The 10366-nt window shown below is 45.0% G+C and overlaps 1 long non-coding RNA gene across 1 annotated transcript; it reads left to right on the forward strand.

Annotated features, from left to right (window-relative positions):
- The first annotated feature begins 3065 nt into the window (after window positions 1–3065).
- On the forward strand, window positions 3066–4128 carry LOC116443043. The gene is made up of 2 exons (XR_004239741.1): window positions 3066–3181; window positions 3835–4128. It is a non-coding gene; the product is annotated as an uncharacterized LOC116443043 (long non-coding RNA).
- The last annotated feature ends 6238 nt before the right edge of the window (window positions 4129–10366 follow it).

Consider the following 10366-nt stretch of genomic DNA (forward strand, 5'->3'; position numbering starts at 1 on the left):
TAAACCATTTTGGCGACTCTGATGGGGCCCTGCTCTATCTGGCCAAGGGGCCAGGGGTCCGGGGACCCCCCTTGGGCGCTCGCCCCACATTTTTGGGGAGCGGGGGCTGCTTGATCCTCTGACACCCCGGGGAGAGACCAGGACCTGCCAGAACCATGGACAAAGAGGTATGTTTTAAAATTAAAGGGGTACCTTAAAGAAGGCAGCTTGTAAGACACAGCGGGACATCCTGTGCGAAGCGGAAGCCTGGGAGACTTTGGTTGTAAGTGTCCGCAGAAAGTATAGTAATTTTTTAACGGACCAGGTAACGGCTCCAAAGGTTCATCTCCCGTAAGGGGAGTAGAGCTGCTTCTGTTTCCCAGGGAGGGTAACAAGGTACAGGGGCGCTGCCTTGGTCTCTTGTGGAGGAGAGATAGATGTGCAGTGTGGGTGGCCGTGCGGCGTGTGTTGAGGGGCGCTGCCTTTGGTCTCTCGTGGAGGAGAGCTGGGAGCGCAGAGCGGGTGGCAGGGCGGTGCATATGGCTGCAGAGTTTGAATGGCTGCAAGAACTCCGGCTTGGTTCGTTCTTGTAGAGGGGAGCAAGGACCGTGGGGTTGCACACCAGAGGAGTACGGGTGGTGTCAGTGGGAGTGCCATCAGCTCCGGTCCGGTCGGTGGCTTAAAAGCAGCATTGGCTTGTAGTTTGGGATACGAGTGGTGAACAGAGAGAGAGACTACCTTTATTTTGAGTGCTGTGTGCATGCATTAGGGACGCGCCGCAGGTCTACAGGGACTGCTTTGGATTAAAGAGTACGGACCCCCTAGACTGTGCAAGCGCTGTAAGGGTATGGTGGCTGGGTTATGCCAAAAGGGTTTGTTGGAACTGTGAATTAGCAGTGTGGTGTGTGTGTGTGTGTTTAGTTTGTGAGAGCTTGTATTGTGGGTGTTTTGATTTGTGCGTATTTGGCGCGGATCAGCCACATATTTGTATGAAAAAGTTATAAAAGTTTGTGTTTAGTGGAGTTGAGGAAGGATTTTTGTGCTTGACAGAGTGGAGAGATTTTTTTGTGTCTAGATAGTGGGTTGCAAGAAAGGAATTAAGTAGAGTGCGTGAGCTTTAAGTTGTGTGAATGGTGGTGGTGAAATTTGGTTAAGGTATTAGTGAAAAAGCGGTAAGTGTGTGTTTAGAAGTTGTTAAATTTGTGTTTAAAGGAGCGAGCGGAGCTAGTTTGAAACTATGTCTGGTGTCACTTTGGCGACCGGCGGGGTGATTTGAGTTTGTAGCTTTGGATTTTTGTTTTGTAAGTTTTTAGTATATTTTGAAAAGTCTAATTGTAAGTGAGTTTAAATTTGGTTGTTTGGTTCGGGGTGACATCCAGACCAAGGGCTAATAATTTTAACCTTAGCAGTGAGGCAGAGCGGCGTAGCATGTAGTGCGGGTTCAAGACTAAACCCCCCCCTCACTCAGCAGTGCAAGCGAAGCGGTAGGGGCTAAAGCCCCTGCTCGGCAGAGTGAGTGAGGCGGCAGCACAAGCTGGAACTCGCTAGCTTGCGAGATTTTAGCGGAGCCTTGTGAAACCCCAGCGAAATTTTTGCTCAGGGTTGCGAAAGGCTTGTGGTGGGTTTTATAAGTTTAAAATTGTTGGTAGAAGTGCTTTGAGTGAATTGTTTCAAGCATTTGAATGTGTGGAGTGAGTTTTATGTGCTGTGTGAATTTTTTTTAGATTTGAATAAAAAGGAGGGGGGTTTTTTGAGTGGTGGAGTGTGTGAGTGTGTTGTGAAACAAGCTTTTTTGTGAACTTTAAAAATGGAGGCAAACAAAAGCAAAGAGGTTCCTAAGAGTATCCCTCTGGGATGTATTTTGACACACTGGAAAAAGATGGTGAATCATAGTGGTGCAGAGACCAAGAGGGAGCTTATTAAGTTATGCACCCAATGGTGGCCACTTTATAAACTGGAAGGGGGTATGAAGTGGCCGCCTTTTGGTACACTGGATTATGAAACATTACTGCAACTAATGCTTTTTCTTAGACGTGAGCAAAAATGGCCAGAGATTGTTTATGCTGAATTATTTTTCACTCTTCGAAATCAACCTGAGTGACAAAAAGACTTTGGGTCAGACCACCCTCTGATCCCTTAGTGTTGGCTTTTGAAAAGGATAACAAAGTTTATAATGAAAAACCTAAGCGATGTTGTGGTGCATGTTCAATAAACCAGAGATGTACCCATCCTGACAAGGTATATCAGGTAGAAGCCCAAGAACAAGAAGTGGCAGATCTACTTAAGTCACCCCCTAAAAAGGGAGATGGGGAGGGGTAGCAAATGATACAGAATCAGAGTTACCATCATCTCCATCCCCAAACCCTGCTCCACTTTCTAGTTCATCTCCCTCTGGGAAATCAATAACAACTAGCCTCTACCCACCTTTACCAAGCAGTGACAGCGAAGAGGATGAACCGCCCTCCCCACAGGGTCCTATAACATTAAGGACCCGGGGGCAAACTAAAAGAAATATACAAGCACCTTTAAGGGAAGCAGTAAATCATGAAGGGATTCCTATATTAGTTAAAATCCCCTTTTCTATTATAGATCTAGAAGCCTGGGAAAAAGTGGCCAGAAATTACCAGAGTGACCCAATATTGGGGTTGCTAAGAAATTTAAATTTATGGTGAACCAACACAATCCTGATTGGGCTGATATTCAGTTACTGCTTGATGCTCTAATTGAATCAGAAAAGCAATTAGTTATAAAGACAGCTGTGAATATGGCTGAAGATGATTGCAGGATAACACAGGAGGATGTTAAAAAGGTACTTCCTCTTCAGGATCCAGTGGGGCCCTAATGAGCCAGATGAAATGGCACAGTTAAAAAGGTACTGGGGATTCATAATAAAAGGGCTAGAAAGAGCAATCCCTAAAGCCATAGACTGCTCAGCCCTGTATGCTATGAAGCTGGGTCCCTCTCAAACACCTTCTGAATTTTTAGACAACTTGTGATATGCGATGCGTCGCCATGCCACCTTGGATCCTGGATAGGAAGAAGGAGTGAAGCAATTGGTAAATCCACAGGAGACATCCGGCAGAAGCTTCAGAAGATGCAAGGTCCAACAATCCGGAATCTAGAGACTTTGCTTAATGTGGCATGGAGAGTTTATAGCAATTGGGAAGAGGGATACAAACAGGGGATGCAAAAATTAATAAGGGTGGTTGTTGGGGAAGATGAAACAGGAAAGTCTTATAAATATGATTGCCTGACAAAAGATTTTGGGAATATGAAAAATATAAGCAACATCGAAACGAAAGCCACTTTTGAAATACCAAGTCTTAGTTACTGAACAACTGGAAAACAATGGTATGGCTGACTGAAGGTAATCCCCTCTTGATTGAACAATACCCTCTGCTTGCAGGCAGGTCCAAGGGTCAGAGAAGACCCTACTAGCTCAGCAGAAGGGGTCCAAAGAGTAGTTTTTAGAAGTTAAGATGTAACACTCTATGGTAATATAAGAACTCTTATAGGCTGTAGGTAAATGCTATAGGATTTGTATCTTGTATTAGATTGGTTAGTGACAATTAGAATATTCAGTACAGAAGATGATTTATTGTATTGTAACCAGGACTTCACCATTCCATTCTATTCTCATCACTTCTTCTTCACTCTCATTCCTCTTGCTCTCTCTCTCTCTTACCCGCTTACTCTCTTGCTCTCTTGGGCCTGCTCAGAGCTGCCAGCTGCAGCTCTAAGCAGTGCCCCTATACCCACGCCCTTTGCAATAAACCGCATGTTCCAAGATCTGACTATAGAGATCTCTCGTCTCCGTCCGTCCCGACCGTCCGAACCACCCCCGCTGTCCTACAGGTGGTAAAAGAAGAAAAAAAAAAAAGAAGACGTGGGCAAGGTCCACCAAGACAAGGACCACCCTGACTAGGAAGGGACCAGTGCGCCTTATGCAAAACCTGGGCATTGGAAAAACCAGTGCCCAGAAAAGAGAAAGGGTGATGAAAAAGAAATATGACCAGAGAGGTGCGGGGGTGGTTGCTCATATAAAAGACTGGGTGCTACCCTAGGGGACCCTCTGGTTATAGTTAAACTAGGGAACGAAGAAAATAAAGTGGAATTTTTAGTAGATACAGGAGCAACATATTCAGTGTTGAATAAAGCTTTGATACCTATACCAAGGGGTTATTTTGTAGTGACAGGGTCAACTGGCCAATCTGGAAAGGCATACTTTTGTAAACTACTGAAATATAAATTGGGAAAACAGTGGGGAATTCACCAATTTTTATATATGCCTAATGCTCCATCTGCACTTTTGGGCAGAGATTTTGCTGGAGGCAAAAATAATATTTAAAAATGGGGAAATCAGTTTGGAAGTAAAGGACCAACAATATCTAGAGTTGCTGAGCCTAATGCTAATAACCAAAGAAACGGAAATAGCGAATGAAGAAGAAATGATTAAGAAGATAATGGATCAAGTATTCCCTGGAGTGTGGGCCTCTTGTACCCCAGGGAGGGCAAAGAATGCCCTGCCAATTCAAATCAAGCTTAAAGAAGGGAAATGGCCCATTAGGGCCAAGCAATTTCCCTTGAAAAGGGAAGACAGAGAAGGGATTGGGCCAGTTATTGAGAACTTTTTGCAAATTGGATTGTTAAGGGAGTGTCAATCTGATTTTAATACTCCGATTTTACCCGTGAAGAAACCTGATGGGTCATACAGGTTAGTACAAGATTTGAGGGCAGTCAATAAAGTGACTGAGGATTTATACCCAGTGGTTGCTAACCTTACACCTCATTAACTCGTTTAACACCTGAACTAACCTGGTTTACCGTTTTAGATTTGAAGGATGCTTTCTTTTGCCTCCCTCTCCATGAAGCCAGCCAGAAAATTTTTGCACTTGAGTGGGAGAAGCCCAAGACTGGACGCAAAACTCAACTCACATGGTGTATATTACCCCAAGGGTACAAGAACTCTCCTACTCTATTTGGAGAACAGCTTGCAAAGGATCTAGAATCCTGGGAACCCCCACCGGGAGAAGGACAGCTGCTTCAGTATGTGGATGACCTTTTGGTAGCCACCCAGACCCAAGAGGCATGTATGAACTGGACGGTAAGCCTCTTCAACTTTTTGGGCTTGCAAGGGTATCGGGTGTCCCAAAAGAAGGCCCAGGTGGTAAAGCAAACAGTTATTTACCTGGGCTATGAAATAAGTGCCAGACAAAGAACCTTGGGATGAGAGCGCAAAGAAGCAAAATGCCAGACCCCAAAACCCCAGACAGCAAAAGAGCTGAGAACTTTTCTAGGTATGACAGGGTGGTGCAGACTGTGGCTTAATGATTATGGGTCGCTTGCTAAACCTTTATATGCATTGATTACAGAAGGAAACAAGAGCCTGCCATGGACAAAGGAAGCAACACAGGCTTTCGACCAACTGAAGAAGGCCTTCACGTCAGCTCCAGCCCTGGGACTTCCAGACATGAGTAAACCATTTTTTTTGTTTTCTCATGAAAAGCAAGGGATTGCCTTGGGAATACTGGCACAAGACTTGGGCCCGTATCGGCAGGCAGTAGCCTACCTTTCCAAACAGCTGGATGCAGCAGCCAAGGGATGGCCAGCGCGCCTCAGAGCCGTTGCAGCAGTGGCAATAAACATTCAAGAGGCATGCAAATTCACCCTGGGCCAGAAAATGACTGTGCTAGTGTCTCATACAGTATCTGCAGTCCTGGAGGCCAAAGGGGGACATTGGTTCTCCCCTCAGAGATTACTGAAGTACCAGGCCATACTGGTAGAACAAGATGATGTTGAAATTGTGGTGACTAACATTGTGAACCCAGCTTCATTCCTCAGTGGGAATCTGGGAGAACTGGTGATCCATGACTGCCTGGAGACCATCGAGGCCACTTAACTCCAATCGCCCAGATCTGAAGGACATCCCTCTCAAGGCCGCTGAGACCTGTTTCACTGATGGAAGCAGTTATGTTATCAGTGGAAAAAGACATGCTGGGTATGCCGTTACCACCAGCCGAGAGGTAATAGAGTCTGGACCATTGCCAACAAACACCTGTGCACAAAAGGCTGAAATAATTGCTCTAACCCGAGCCTTAGAATTGGCAAAAAGAAAGAAGATTAATATTTATACAGACTCAAGGTATGCATTTGGGGTGGTTCATGCACACGGAGGCATTTGGAAGGAGAAAGGACTGTTAAACTCACAAGGGAAGAGTATCAAGCATGCACCAGAAATACTGAAGTTATTGGACACGGTTCACTTACCTGAGAAGGTAGCTATCGTGCACATTAAAGCACACCAAAAAGTGAGTTCTGAATTGGAAGAGGGAAATATGCTGGTGGACAGAGAGGCAAAAGATGCAGCCAAAGGTGAAGTACCCAATGAAAAGGTAGAGGCAACATTAATACCAGATGGAAAGATTTGCCTTGAAGGTAGGCCAGAATACAACAAGAAAGATAAGAAACTTATTAAAAGAAGGAAAATGCAAGTTATAATCAGAGGGATGGGCTTTAACTAAGAATAACAAGCTCATAGTACCTTCTTATTTGTTGTGGTCACTGGTGCAGAAAGAACACGAGAAAACACACTGGGGAATGGATGCTTTGTCCAATTATTTGAAAGATAGGATTATGACTAGGAGATTGCAACGTGCAGTGACACAAGTAACTCGCCAGTGTGGTCTTTGCCTCCGAACTAATCCTAAGAATATTCCAAAACCTAAAGTTGGACAAATTGGGAAAGGCTGCGGACCTGGGCAACAGTGGCAAATTGAATTACCCAGAAAAGGGGGGTATTGATACCTATTGGTATTAACAGATACCTTTTCAGGATGGCCAGAGGCCTTTCCTGTAGAGGAATTCCTTGTGGAGCGGGGGCATAGGATACCCCAGGAGAGCTTGGGCATCCCAGGGCTGTTGCAGAAGTACCCCTGGCGGGGCCTCAGGCTGAAGATAGGCTTGCAAGGCCCTTGCTAGCCAGCAGCCTTGAACAGCCTTGGGAAAAGGTATACACTACTCAGCTCCTCCACTGCTTAGAGGCTTTCTCGTGGGAATGGGGCGTGAACTTGGCGAAGTATAACTTGGTGTAAGTAAACAATAAAACTGGAGCATGATGCTAAAATCGTATCGGTGTCCGCATCGTGTCTCTGGCTGGATTCTCCTGCACCCGGGACCCCCCGCCCCCCACTAAACTTTCCCACTAGGACGGCTAAAGCATGAGAGGTGACCAAAGCGTTGTTGCAAGAAATAATACCCCGCTTTGGAGTTCCAGCCACTATGTCTTCAGATAGAGGAAACAACTGAGAGAAATTGAAAAATATGTGGCTGGAGCCCAAAGCAGAGAATTAGATGGGCCATGATGTACAACCTGGAGGTTATGTGTATGTTAAGTCTCTTGCAGAGAAGATTTTGGAACCGCAGTGGGAATGACTGTTCCAGGTGATCCTCACCACCTTCACTGCAATCAAGATCAAAGAGCAGAAGGCCTGGATTCATCACTCCCGGGTGAAGAAAGCCCCTGAGGGAGTTTGGGAGGTAACGCCAGGCAACAATGAACTGAAGCTGAAGCTGACCCGAAAAGGCGATGGATGAACTGCAGGTTTCCGAGCTAGAGACAGGAGGAGCCGGTCACTTTCCCCACCCTGCGGCGCGGCCAGTGTTAAAGCTGAGGGCAGACAGGATGGCCCCGACCCAGGCGCCTCTTGCTGAGCTAGGGACGGGAGAAGCTGCTTGCAGCCCCTGCCTCCCTACCCCTCCACTGTTGCCAAAAGCGAGACAATCCTGATCAACATTCAGCTGGAACAATCTTTAAAACCAATGAATCAATTATAATTAAAAGTGAATGGGATGATTTTGATACAGGTAGTTCTCATGGGGAGGGTGGTAGAAGGGGCAGGATAGCCCAAGAAGCTATGAAAGCAGTCAGTCCCATCGCTAAACACACAAGGTCCAAAGCAGGTAAAGAGAAGGAGGAAGAACTTGCATTAGAAGCACCTCTCAGACAGGATGTGGGAAATGAAGGAGTGATTTATATAAAGACACCGTTTTCCCTCGGAGAATTACAGCAGTGGAAAAACTCAATTGGGAAGTACAGGGACAACCCAGAGAGAGAGTAGCTATGAGTGTAGAAATGGCCATAAAATCCCAAAATCTAGATTGGGGTCATCTAAATATTATGCTAGATGAATTATTGGATAAAACAGAGAGAGAAATGGTCAACAAAGCTGCTATATCTGCTATAGAAACTCAAATTGCAACTGAGAGTCTCCAAGGGTCAGTTAATGACATCTATTCTCTAGCAAACTCTGGCTGGGATCCCAGTGTCCCAGAACAGATGGAAAAGCTGAAGCGATACCAGAAATGGGTGGTTGTTGAGTTAATAACATATTCTGTATTAAATACTTTAAAAGGTAAACCGAGTCAAGACACTGTGGATGTGATCGGAGCTACAGGGGTAAGTGAAAAAAGGCCTTTTCTCCAACCTTTGAAATTTAAATTGGGAAAACACTGGGTCACTCACCAGTTCCTGTATATGCCAAATTCCCCAATGCCATTATTGGACAGAGATTTATTGGAAAATTTGGAAGCAGAAATTAGGTTTTCCAAGGAGTGGCGAGTGAAAGTAATAATCCCAGAATCTAAAATTATCGAAGCAGCTGCTATACTTGTACAGGAATGCCATGGAAAAATTCCCAAAGAAGTTGAAGAGGCTGTCATTCAAATAATGTGGGCCAATGATTCTCCTGGGAGATCCAAAAAAGCTGAACCTGTATCACACTCAAAGCAGGGGCTACACCAGTAAGGCAAAGACAATATCCTCTGAAATTAGAAGCTCACAAGGGATTAGTACCTGTGATTTAAAAGTTTCTCAAATTTGGGTTGTTAGTGGAATATGAATCCAGGTGCAACACACCAATCTTGCCAGTAAAGAAAGCTGATGGTAAAAGCTACAGGTTGGTACAAGGATTTGAGGGAAATTAGTAAGATAACAGAGGACATACACCTAGTGGTAGCTAATCCTTACACACTTTCGACAACACTAACAAATTAATTGTTTTAGATCTTAAGGATTCCCTGCCGGTCTGGGTCTGTGCCTCAATTGCCAACAAAGATGTGATTGGTTATTAAAAAAATAAAAACGGCTTTAGTCTGATGCCTTTTCCTGGTCTTAAAATCAAGAGTCATACACGGTTAGAAGAGGAAAAGGGATTTTACCTTGGTATTTATTTTAAGCATCCTTAAGGTCACATGTCCAGTCATGTGCACCGAAATGCACCCCGCAAAATGCCCACCCCAAAAGACCGGGTGTAATATTATAGGTCTTACTAATTAGCATATCTATCAAAGATTCCCCAATGAGAGGCTTGAGTGAGCTCCCCTCCCCAAGGAGTCTTCTCCTGGATGGTTCTATCTTAGTTTACAGAATGTGTTCTGGAGAGGACCTTGGGGTCTGGGGCGCACTGATCCCTAGCTACAAAGCTTCTAAAATGTTTAGTCTCTCAGCTTGAAAAGTCAAGGAATGTAGGCAAAAAGCACTAAATATACAGAAGTTGCAAAAAAGGTATAACAGGAGTATAAAAGAAAAGGCAAAAAATCTTCATGGCATGAATATGAGGTCCTTAAAGCAGCTGAAAAAGGGACAGTCATGTGGACAGAGAATGCCAGGGCTGCATTTAAACAGCTGAAACATTCCTTGATGTCAGCCCCAGCTCTGGGACTGCCAGACTTGACTAAACCTTTTGAACTCTTTACACATGAGCGACTGAATGTTGCTCTGGGGGTACTGGCACAGCACCTTGGAGACCTGAGAAGAGCTGTGGCCTATTTTTCAAAACAACTAGACAATGTAGCCCAGGGTTGGCCAGGATGCTTGAAAGCTGTGGCAGCAACAGTCCTTCTGATACAGGAGGCCCTTAAATTCACCCTTGGGCAGCACATTGTCATGTCTGTACCCCATGCAGTGATAAATGTGCTGGAGCAAAAGGGGGGACACTGGCTCTCCCCTAGCAGGATGCTCAAATACCAATCTGTGTTGTTAGAACAGGATGATGTTACTCTAAAGACAACTTCTGTGGTAAACCCTATGTTTTTATCATCCATGTTACCTGGCAGTGTGCCTGAGCATTGACTGTTTGCAGACAATAGAGGAAACTTATTCCAACAGACCAGACCTGAAAGGTGCTCCTTTGAAGGATCCAGACTGGGAATTGTACACTGATGGGAGCAGCTTCATGAAAAACAGCAGGAGGATGACCAGTTACGCCGTAACCACCTCAGATAAAATCATTGAGGCAAAAGCCTTGCCTCCAGATGTATCATCACAGAAAGCTGAACTCATTGCACTAATGAGAGCCCTAGAACTGAGCGAGGGGAAGAAGGTGAACAT

Source organism: Corvus moneduloides, chromosome 4, assembly GCF_009650955.1.
Source record: "Corvus moneduloides isolate bCorMon1 chromosome 4, bCorMon1.pri, whole genome shotgun sequence".
In the NCBI taxonomy this organism is placed as follows: domain Eukaryota; kingdom Metazoa; phylum Chordata; class Aves; order Passeriformes; family Corvidae; genus Corvus; species Corvus moneduloides.